Below are 12,858 nucleotides of genomic sequence, written 5' to 3'. Positions count from 1 at the left end.
TTATGCTGAAGAGGGGTTGAAGTTCTAATCATGATTGTCATATGCCCAATGTCCATTAGAGTTAATATTACCAGGGATGCGTGTAAATGTCCTACTTGTCATATAGTTTAATGACTGATCTCCTCATGGTGTCTTGGTTAAGAAATCCTGGAGCTTTACCACCATTTCATCATGTCGTCCTTCCTGGTGCTTAAGCACTGAGCGAAGTTTATATATTTCTCTCTTGCACGGCAATGTTCCCCTTACTTCTGTGTACTCCACTAATCTCTTATGCAATACTTCATATTCCTTTCTCATTCATTCTCGTATAAGAGAAACAAAGAGTTAGGTCCATCACGAATGGAATTATTGACCCAATTGTCAATGTGTTTCCTGCTGATTCCCTACTTGGAAGTACTCGGAGAAAACCCGCCCCAGCGCTACGTTGTCCACCACAAATCCCACTTTAGCAGACCTGGGATCGAACCCGGGCCGCCGCTGTGGGACGCCAGCGACTAACCGCTTGAGCTATGGCGCGGCCAAAAATTATCTTACTGCTAGATGCGCTTCTGATGCTGTGTTATTCGTAGGGACTTAGGAACGAAACCTATTTCTCTTAATCACATTAATATAATTTATGCTTTTTAATGATTGTTTATTAAAAATTAATTGTATTCAGTGTTAATTTATATATGTAGGGTGTTAAAAATGTTACAGGCTTTACGAGGGTATGGCACTCATTTGAACGAACAGAAATTCCTAGTCAACACGCGTTCAGAAACAAATGACTCCTGAGATATGGGCTAGTCAGTGCCTGGGTGGACATGTTAGGTGATCAGCTGAATAACAGGTGCACTGTACCATATTGTTTTGGTGAATAACTGGAACATATGCCTCCTCCTCACCGACAACACATGTGGTTCATGTTGGATACTGCACCAACTCATTTTCCTCGCACTGTCAGACAACACCTGAACCAGACTTTCGGTGAACAGTGAATATGAGGTGAAGGTTCAGTCAACTGACCTACAGGGTCCCTGACCTTAATGCCCTGGAATTTTGGCTGCAGGGACACCTAAATTCCTTGGTGTATTCAAAGCAGTTCAATGACTTCGAGGTATTACAGCAACGAGCACCGAATGCCTGTCAGAAGATTAAAATGAAACCAAGAATTCTCGAGAGAGTGCGCACTTCTGTTGTGTTGAAATGCATGGGAACAACACGGAGCATCTGCTGCAGTGATCAGACGAACGTCACCCGTATCTCAGCAGGCGCTGGCTTCTGGACATATGTGGAGTGGGATTTCTTGTTCATCTAAGTGCGTACTATTCTCCCTTAAGCATGTAACGCTCTTTTCAACATTATATATATATATATATCTTCTCATCGCGTCATGGTTGGTATTATTTCATCAACTGAATGATGTTTTAATTACACATACTTTGCATTGTTTTGTTTTTGTGTGTGTTTGCTTTGATTGTCTCTTTGGTCGTGTTTTATCCTATAATTGATCTTTGGGCTGTTCAGTAAGGACATAAATAAATAAATATTTGAAATGAATTATTATTATTATAGAGGAATGATGGCTTCACAAGGTTGTACGCAAAGACAAACGAAAATGTCTGTCGTGATGTAACAAAAGCCCATTACACTATCCGTGGGGTTGACTCAGCTATCGAAGACGTACATGACTGCCTGAAAAAGAGCTGTAAATAATGATTGTTTCAGATGTTTGCCGTAGCGTTCATCTAGGGGGCGCTCTGATGGAATCCGCTTAATTCAACAGTGAGAGGGTTGTGAGAAGAATCTCTTGGCGTCATGCTTCCTCTAGTCGTGACGTAATACCAGAAGGAGCTGCGTTCATCCAAACCTCCCTTGCCTTCTTCCCCAGCCGCTTGTGGCGCTAAAGCTGGCAGGAGGAAATGCAATCACGGAGGTGACAAGAACTAATGTCAGTAGGACCTCGTCTCTACCCCGTGCACTGTCCAACCAACCGCATGTACCCCAAAACTTACACTCCTATACCATAACCTATGACAGGAACTGAGGGGCAGGAAAATGCAGACACAACAGTGAACAGTGGTGAGTTTTCACTACGACATTTAATACCTAAATTTTTAAGAGAATTTTCCTAAGAAAATATTAAATAATTCCGTTAAGAAAGGTCCTCACTGAGAAGTTAACAGGCAGTCAAGGCATTTCCATTCGCTCAATGAATTCGGAAGTTCATCACGTTGTTCACAGAGCTCGCCGCTGGCGAGACCAGTCAATTCAGTGTACAACCTCAGTGCCGCCACTTAAAAAATAGGCTTACTCTGAAATATCCCTCTTCCTTCCCAGTGTGTTTGCTGTTACAAATTAAGATTTCTCATTCCACAAATAAATGGAGTAAATTATTTAAATGGGTATTTCTATCCAATCCTGATGACAACATTAAAGAAAACTAAATTGTTGTGATCGCCACTGTGTGCAACAATGACTAATTGAAGTTTGTGGAGGGGGCTGGCTAACATTCTCCTCTCTGCTTGGAAGAGAGGAAGGAAGAAATTTCCGTGAGCTTCATTCAGGCGTCTAATAACACAGAATGAGCTCCAAATTCCGTGAAAGCGGAAAAGGTAACGTTGGATTTGAGGCTTTCATAGCGGTGAATATGAAGGGTTAGGTTCTGTATGTTGTAACACTGTATTTCAGAAGAGCACTACATTTCGGAGGAACATATCTTCAGGATGAAGTAAGCCAATCAAGGAACCAGAAAGAACTGCTTCTTGCTGGTTCCTTGATTGGATTACTCTTCGAAACTGAAGATTGAGGCAATATTTTTCTCCAAATGTAAACTACACGGCGTTACAACAGACGACCGTTCTATTCGAAACAGGTTATATTCTTACATACCGGATAACCACAAAATTTTCTCTTTCTGAAATATTTTAATTACATTGAAAACAAATGAAAAACAGACGCCCTTTTCATTTTACAACAAAATTTGTGAAAGTAAATACCCTAAAGGGCCGGTCACGGTAGCCGAGCGGTCTAAGGCATGTACTGTCTTCGCTCGCTTGGAAACCGGGATCGTGGGTTCGAATCCCACTCAGGGCATGGATGTTTAGTTTGTGTTTGTGCGTTTTTCTATGTTTGTGTACAGGTAGAGGCCTTGCAATGAGTTGATCACCCGCCCAAGGAGTCCTACCGAATGTGTATGATCTACAAAAACCGAAGTGAAAGGATAAGTTCATGAAAGTAGGCCTAGGCCCACTGGAGCTGTAGTGCCAAGGAAAAAAGTACTCTGAAGAAGGACGGGAGTAATTGCAGAAGCTTTTCTACTAAGATAAATATGCACCCGTTACGGAATTACGAAAAGCAACGTTGCAGTTTGATGGACTCAGAGCAGTGTTATGCTGTAAATACTCCAATTCCTTCAACATTGAGTTTATGTTAATTTTCTTTTTATTTTGGCACTGTACTTGTCTGGTAACACGAGCAAAGACGTCTGAAGAGTCGGAAACACTTTATTTAACTATGGAGAGAGAACACTGCAACGCCATGTTGCTTTTCTGAACGACATATTTCGTTCGTGGCCTGGAAAAAGTTAACCGTCGTTAACATGTAGCAGGAATGAGAGTCTTAATATTGAAGTTAAATAATAGTGAAAAAGGTGCCTACACTAATTTTCATTCAAATTCTCCCTAATATCAAATTCGAAACCAAACATTTCTTATCGATTAATTAAGTATTTACAACATATTTTAATTCTACTTAAAACATGTAAAGAGAAGTCCTCTAAATGCTGTTATAACAAGCGTCAACAATAATCCAAAAAGTTTCTAAAGGAGTAAAAATAAAACTCTCTCTCTCTCTTTTCCCTTTAGCCTTCAGAAAGTTAAGTGTCTAAATATATATTCCAGTAAGAGGTACACAATATAAGGCATAGTAGGTTTTTACTGAAAGTAAAAGGGATATATTTTATGTACAAATCCAAATGGAAAAGAAATACGTCGTACGTTCATGGCTGTGAAGGAATGATCGCTTTTAATATTCTCGTAGACTCAGATTTGAAAGAATTTGAAACCAGACTAGTTTTAACATATTTCTTGCCTTCATTTTAAAATTCTTAAGAAACAGGATAAACAGCCTAAATTATCATGGTACAAATTTGCAGAATGATAATGTTACAGGCATAGACATACAACTAACGAACCGGTGATATCTTTCAATTTTTGAGACTTGTCATTTGTCACTTGCCTGAAATAAATTTCGGGCTTTGAATACATCCAACATGTCAAAGTTTGGTGCAGCGGTTAGCAAAATTATTTCGTACATGTTGCTCAGAGACGGCAACTGAAAAGAGTTACGTGGTTTTCATCAGTCCCTCTTGGAAAATGCTGGTGGTCTGTAACTTAACTAGACCATGACTGCAGACCTGGTTCAAATTTTCCATGTCATCCTCCTGTAATAATTTCATCACTCGATACTATAAGAGGCTTCTCAATTTCATTTTCATTCAAGAAGCCTCTTTCAGACCTCGTATTGCTTCTGCCGCTGAAGAGATACAAACATGTACGTTGCGCGGTGACTTGCGTATGGATGACCACGTCATGATGGCCTGCAATTAGGTCGAAGCTTTCTATTATCACAAGAGCTTTAAGTCTCTGGGTTATGGTGAGAGACGCTGTTTTCACTGATATATTCACAAAGCAAATGGCCATCCATGTGACGTGGCCATCCTTCGGAAGAAGTGTAGATTAATTTCATTAGCAGCCGCCACTGAGCAGGAGAGCGAGGCTGTAGCATCAGACATGCAAACAAGTAAAGGGTAAGCAGTGAGGACCCGCCCTTGGATTACAATGAGAGTGAGTGAGAGCTGTTATAAGACATGCAACAACACCCAAAATAAGCCAGCCATTTATATCCTTTCTCTATCCCCCAAACAAAACTTTTCTTTACCACTACCTACGTACTATAGTCAGTGAAGCAGCCAAGTTCTGGGAGGGCGTTTCCTGAAAGGCCCTCCACTGTCATGCAAATAGCAAAAGCCCACTGCCAGTGATGCTGTCAGCCGCCAACTGTGACGTTTAATTGTGCGCTGATTCAAAACCTGTAGGCCTAAGCCTTACAGTCAACCCCTACACATAACTTGGAGCGTATTCACTTGTAAACAGAAACTGTACCTCACGTTCCTGGTGACGCAAGCATCTTGCTACAAGGTGCCCCACAAAATGAATAAATGAGAATTTAGGAAGTGGAATAATTTGCGGTACTACTTAACATGTCAGGAATAACGTATAGGATAAAAACAGGTATTATTTTCTGGGGTATGGCTCCGTACAGTATGGTAGATTTCACGGCGTCTTATATCAGCCGTTAGCACTCCAAGTCTCTCAATATAAATATATTCTCAATCAGAAGGTCTGACTTAATATTTAACGAATCGAAACGTAACACAATTGAGAGAGCGTCGTTAAATAAACTAAGCAAAACAGGAAGTGTTCCCAGAGACTGACCTGCATTTCAAAGCGGTATGTTATATCATGCAAATGTGAACATCAAGTTACTTGTGGGCCGCGCCATAGCTCAAGCGGTTAGTCTCTGGCTTCTCACCGCGGCGGCCCGGGGTCGATCCCGGGCCTGGTCAAGTTGGATTTGTGGTGGACAAAGTGGCGCTGGGACAGATTTTCTCCGAGTACTCCGGTTTCCCCTGCCAATCTTCATTCCACCAATTGCTCCACAATCACCCTCACCTATCATCTGAGGCTGGTACAATAGGCCAGAAGTGGCCGCAGTACAAGAGACTTAGTCCCACCCCATTAGCAATAAAAGAAATACCTGTTGCGCACTGCGGCCCAAAGTGAAGCGTACCTCACTACCTTACGATACACCAACTCCTGTTCCATTGTAAAATTGTAAGTGGCCATTCTATGTTTAATCTGAATACACCTGCTTCTTAGTGAAGTGAATAAATCCATAAATCTATCTATCTAAGGCTCTGTAGTACTTTTGTTGTACATTGGCCGTTTTTTTTCAGTTTATTAATCCTACCCACAGATGGTAGGACTCCTTGGACGGGGGATCAGCCCGTCGCAGGGCTGCTACCTACACACAGAACAACGAAAACAGAACAAACGCACACAGATATCCATGACTGAATTGCGATTCGAACCACTGATCCCAGTGTTCGAGCAAGCGAAGACAGTCCATGCCTTAGATCGCGCGGTCACTGTGATGTGCGAAGTGAATAGATACCTATGGAAATTTTTGGATTTCTTAATTTAATCAGTGTGAAAGAACAATTCAAACAAGGAAGCATATCTGCAATTAATATAGTGTCCTTCACTTCAGTTCTCGTGTGTCAAAATATATTTCTCACTGTTCTTGTCTGGAATCGCTTTGCCCTGGCTTTTTGCTTTTGATCTTAGTAAGGTCACACTTACTCACGCTCTTCACCTAAAGTAAGCAGAAAATAAAAGAGATAAATAACACTGTGTGTCGAGTAATGGCGGAATATTAAAATTTTAGTAATTCTATAAAGAGCGCAAGAGATAACTGATATAAAGAAATATGAAAGAAATCGCGACGCAGTTACAGTACACACTGCGGCACAGCAGTTGAGATACGCGAAGTCACCCCACGCTACTCCGACACTGTATAATCTCCATACTGGCAGCGTCGTCAAATAACCACGTGACAGACCACACACACTACTCGTACTTCAAAATGGTTGCGGTCAGGGTTATCTATACGCACTTAGGTTTCTTCCATCTGGTCTGTCAGCAGCCCTAATGGTGATTAAATTTAAAGCGCCTCTTCTGGAAATCAAGAAGTACTTGATGGTTACTTTGCTAGATGAAGAAGAGGGTTGGTCGTCGTGCCTCGTTATCTTCTTGCTGCGTTTTCCTATAAGCCACACACACTCTGAAGATCCTGCTTTTGCTCGTTTATGTGTCGTTATAATAATATTCATGAAAAAATTTGTCATTAATAACGTTCAGATTGGCTTGAGAATGCTCAGAATTCGAGTGGCTGCAAGCTGGACATAAGAACATCCACAGCAGAAGCAAACCAATCAGCATTCAATGCAGGGACATAATTAGTCAAGTAAAGGGTTATATCTTATGGGATATAACGTCATGTAGTCAGTAGTAACATGTCACATGTGCCTTCATGGTCGAAGAACAAACGAAGTTAGAAATCTCCAAAAAGCAGGTGATAATGGAGGTGACATGATCCTCCGAACTTTCGGTTGATTTCCAACGGACTATATAGAGCTACATCCCATAACATAACCACTGCTGTGAGAACCTCAGAGCCTAAGTATACTAAACCGTACACTATTAATGATTTACTAAAATTTGTGACAATATTTGATCCATTATTTGAATATTATGTTGGGCATTGTCCGTTATCTGAGGCAAAGCGGATGTATACATATATTTTTGGAAACTGCATCCGTTTCCGTTATGAGGTGTAAGACGAGAAAGTCCTCCTCAACTTGAACTACAAGAAAGGACTGGTGGTCAGCCCTGGTTTAAACATATTGAATCCAGTCAAACCATTTGACGACGGCGTCTCTGCAAGTCTGCCTGAAGGAACAGGTTGGCCGAAGCTGCCCCTTCATTACGTACAGAGATGAATGACGGTTGGAGTTTCATGGAGCATGAGTGATGGTTGAAGGGTCTTTATTTATATCATCATTTACTGTCTATACGCTGTGTGTATCATGCAAATGAAGGCATTTTTACATTTCAACTTAAGACAAATGATTCTGTCTATTTGGATATTTGCTTAAGCGCTTACATAGAAAGGAAATGTGCCTTCAGACGTTGTGTGGTGTCACTGGGGGGCTATTAAAGCTTACCGAATTGTTCCTCTTGCCATGACAGCTATTGTCAGTATACGTTCAGACAATACACGCATGTGAAATGCAAGCGCAGGGTGGGTTCTCTGGCTGTAATATGGAGATAAATACGCATCCTTTATAACAATTACAATAATGGCTTTAAGAGATAATGAAAATAAATGGAAGTGCGAGTGTACAACGTTACACTAATTAATGGTTTAGAATAAATCATAAGGGGGTAGCCCAGAAGGAATGAACTAGTAAACCGATCATGGAGGCAAAATAGATTTGAACATACGGCTTGAATACAATTCGCTTAATTGTATAAAGTTCAGTCTGGAGTTTCTACTTCATAAACTCGGGATACTGTGGGTGTTCTCCACGCACATCTGAGCACGGATAATGCAAGTCATCTCCAAGTTTAGTCAAAGTTCTCGCAGCGAGAAAATATTGTCACGTGTGTGAGGCGACTATAGATGGAGTTTTAATTGGTCATTGGATTTACTGACCACTTACAAATCTAGCTACAAGTAACTACAGCGCTTCGCTAAATCACGCACTCAGCAGTTCACAGCAGCACGCAATAGTCGCCTCAGTCTGCCGTGTCTTCACCATTGGACGTTCCCCTGCTCCCGGGCTCAAGTCCTCGCAGGCTGGCGGCCATCTCACGCCAACCTCCTACTCTTCTAACTGCCGTCTTAATACCCACCCTTCTCTACTGGCAGCTAGCCCTCGTTATATAAACCTCGGCATTGAGCGAGTAAGGAACACAGCTTCCAACAGCTCTTGTCTTGTTGCTTGTGTGTCTGTTGCAGCCACTATTTAGCAACGGCTGCTATATAGCTGCTTATTTCGCGGTCGTTGCCTAGCAGTGGGTCTACATGTCACAATATATGAGGGAACTGAAGATGACGGTCTCCTGGGAAGTGAAGTGGGCGGTTTGTAGGCATGTCGGTACAAATATCTCTTAGCAACCTGCTGCGTCCATTTCCAGTCCACATAGGCTCCTCCCAGACGTTGACACCTCCCTACCAAAACACCCGGCCACATTCCAGAAGACCCTGCTCTTCAAATTCGGTGCCCTGAGAACACGAAATGCAAGGATTCAGCAGCTTCCAATGAGACGATGATTATGAACCGTTAGAATTGTTCTTTAGAACAGGCCTGGATCGCCATCTTTCACACAGGCCTGCGTTCGAATTTATGATTCACAATGATCCCATCCGGGGTAAGTTGGCTCGTACTCTGGAGGTGAGCGGTTAGAATCCAGATCGGGACACCGACCATCACGATTGAGGTTTTCCATATTTTACTCAGTCCCACTTTACCTTACCTTGAATTAAGCCACGACCACTTCCTTTCAAGTCTTTTCCAATTCATTATCGTCCAGTCCCTCTGCGTCGTTTAATGAGTTATTGAGGAAGTTGTTAAACAATTTGCACACGGAGAGCCTTCCTACCCCTCGACAGTATAAGCTACGCTGCTGAAAAGTGTCATTAAATAAACGAAGTAACAATGGACAGAAGCGCAAATGTGACAAACTAGAAATTTAACAAACAAAACTATCAAATAATCAAAACCGTTGATGAATTCTATTTTATCGGGAGGTGAATTTTAATGTCCCACACGAATCAGAAGCCAATTAATATTCACTGGGCTGAGCAATGCGAAGTTTAAGCTGCAAACGGAAATTCCTTCCCATACATAAAATTACACTTCCTTCTCTTCTGTACATGTACACCTATTTATTTATTCTCATTTAAAGCTATCCCTGTAACAGGTTCTGGAGGCCCACAGGGTTGTGAAACGTTGTGGCTCCCACATTTTCTAGACAATCGGCTCACAGATGGCGGCGAGGTTGTCAGTCTTACGCGCCGGCCGCCCTTTACCCCCAGAAATATTCCTGGTACTCATTTCTGTTAGAGGCTGAGTCGACCCCATGGCCATAATGCGGATGAAACGGTTAGGTAAATTGAAAAAATCCACCTCATCGGGATTCGATCCCGCGACCTTCTGGCTTGTGTCATAGTGCCTCAACCAACTACGCTACCGCGTGCCCTCATACGAGTATGTTCTCATATCTCGGATATTTACGAGGCTGTCAATTTCGGACCGACTTTTCGTAAATGTAACTGTGAGTGACCAACAAAGCCGGGCTCGCTGGCCACAGTGAAAATCTTAGCAGGGATAGAATTTATTTTCTTTGCCACCAGGTGCTGAGAGGGCCTCACCCCTCCTGCGGGATTGATTCACGTGGAGCGTCAATATGGAAACTCGTGTGATTCTAGTATCAACGTATCTTACGTCCGTACCCCAGTATGCTCTCAAAGTGTATTCAAGTGTACGCGTGACTAATAACTGTGCATTCTAGATTTGATAATTGAATTTATTATATATTTCGATTACAATTACACTGAATTTCCACAGTTCACACGCTGAGCTCATTCTTGAGAACTAATCCCACATTGTTCTCACTGTCCTCTCTGTCTGGCTGGTTCTCGAACTTCTGCGTCTCTGTTCTGTATCCGACTGTCGGATTCTGTATTTTCTCTCCTTGGCTGTAACTTTCGGAACTGTCCTCAGCTCTCAGCTCTGCTGACTGAGTCTTATGTCGGCTGTTATATTCGGTGGTCGGATGGTCTAGAAAACACATTCTCGAAGCGTTCTGTTTCGCGTTTCCGTCCAGCGTACTAGTCACGCTAGCGTTTTCTCGGGAACAGGCTTTCATTCCCAGGTAACACGCCAATTCCATCTCTAGCATACTGGTTGCCGCGGGAACAACGCTCATTGAGCCGTTGCCCGAAAATGAACCTCTGTTTTGTTTTCCGACTTCGATGTTCCTGCTTTAAGGTGGCACGTCACAGAATAGACACAGGTACACACTAAATTTATTATTATAACAGATGATCACAATGCTGCAGAGCATAATTTCAAACTGTTTATTGCTGTTACTAATAGAGGAATGTCAGAGGCCCCGTTCCGTGCTTATGACGCCACTTATGACTGTAGATGACACAGATTCGGTTCAAGTGTGTGTGCTGTCTCCAGACGAGAACGAGAAAATAACACGGCGATGTACCGTTTCAACAGGGATCTACTCTTCCTGTTAGAGCTTCATAAAATATGATGAAAGATATACTCTCATTTATCAGATTGACAACATTAAGTCGAAGCCAGACCGGCGTCGGTTTGACAGGCGGGATGCATAAGCCAATCAAGTTCTAAAGATTATCTTTCCCTAAAATTCCCAGCAAGCTTACAAATTTACAGCGTCAGTACCTCCACTATATACAATTGAAGCACAGCAAATACGCCACACAAGGGATGTCACAAAGTCTCAACTTGTGCACAGAAGTGGTGTACAGAGAAGCAGGAAGGGGGCGGGGAAAGCAAGTGACGTACGTAGTTACAGATTTGATACAGGCCTCGGACAGGTATACCAACGTGACAGGAGATTATTTTTAACATGAGCGTCGGGGATAAGGACTTACTGAAACAATAGCGTAACTGGAAGGAACTACGATAACTAACAGCGAAACAGTGTCAAAGAAGGAAGAAAGTAATAAAAGAAAACATAAATAAAAAGTGAAGATTTTAATAAGTGCAGAAGAAAACAAGAAGTATATGGAAGGAATGAGAGAGAAATTATAGATATATTTAACGAAAGACAAAAGCAAAGGAAGAGAAAGAAAAAGGAAACAAAAAAGGAAGGAAGAAAAATTGACAGCGAGGAGAGCATAACAGAGAAGCAAATGCAGATAAAGAAAGGAAGTAAGAAAAAGTGTATTTTTATTAGAAAACTTTAACTCTTGGTTTTGAAGAATGATATACGATACTTAGATAGAGGGGCGGATAGAAGTGACCAGAAGAGGAGGAAGAAGACGTAAGACGATGCTGGATGACCATGGGGACAGAAGAGGATACTGTCATTTGAAGGAGAAAGCTCTAGATCGCATTAAATGGAGGAATTGTTTTGGAAGAGACTGTGGACCTGTCGTCTGACAGATTACTGATGAATGAATTAATGAATACTATAATTATTATAATTATTACTATGCAGATTCCCGTAAAACTCTAAATATTGGTTTCTTAAATATGCTGCGCACAGCTAAAACTAAAACGGAGACAAAAGCCTCGGATAATCAGCATTATACTCGCGACGTCCCTCGCAACTGAAGGATAAGCCTCGCAGCAGCGGTTTGCAAGTTCTGCTGAAGATGACGCTGCTCCTACCTGACATTCAGAGGCTAATGCATATGACAGAGTGCGGAACATGCAGCAGGTCGATGGCGGCCTCTAATGTGGCAAGTGATTAAAATGACCTCCAATATACGTGTATTCCGGGATCAGTACTCGATTCATATGATTTTATCCCTGCTTCTCGGAAAGCTTACCAACAAAATCAAGGAGTAGCACTCACGTACATAATGTCTGCTTCTTGTAGGCCTGTGACTTAGGCATTTAAACCTCTCTCTATGGATCTACAGTCCTTTAGACTCTGGCCGCTTTTTCAGTTTCTTAATCCTATACACAGTCCGTAGGACTCCTCTGACCGGGGGTAATCCTGTCGTAAGGCACCTACCGACACACAGAACAACATAAACAAAGTGAACGCACTGGAGCGGGATTCGAAGCTACAATCCCAGTGCTCGAGCGGGCGAAAACAGTTCTTGCCTTAGACCGCGCGGCCACTGTGATCGGCCGCATTTGAACCAAGTTATCTAAATTATTACATTGTTGTCCGCGAGCTTAACTAATTAAGCACTACGCCATGAAGACGCATGGAGAAGTGGATGTATAGCTCCACAATTCTTAACCTCGGCTATATATATGATGGGCATGGGAAGCTGTTTTGAAAGAGTAACAATACCCTAACCAAATATTATGCATAGGTTACAGGACTGGTTCTGTTGCTAAGAAAGTGCTCAACTGTCCTCCGGCATTGCCAGCAACAATATAAGTTCCGAGAGGCACGCACGTTGTCTGTGACACCGGAAATGTTCTCCAGAAGTGATTCAATGAAACACAACAGGAGATAAAACTCGTAC

This window comes from Cryptotermes secundus, unplaced genomic scaffold (genome assembly GCF_002891405.2).
Source record: "Cryptotermes secundus unplaced genomic scaffold, Csec_1.0 scaffold298, whole genome shotgun sequence".
Classification (NCBI taxonomy): Eukaryota; Metazoa; Arthropoda; class Insecta; order Blattodea; family Kalotermitidae; genus Cryptotermes; species Cryptotermes secundus.
This window is presented reverse-complemented; position numbering follows the sequence as displayed.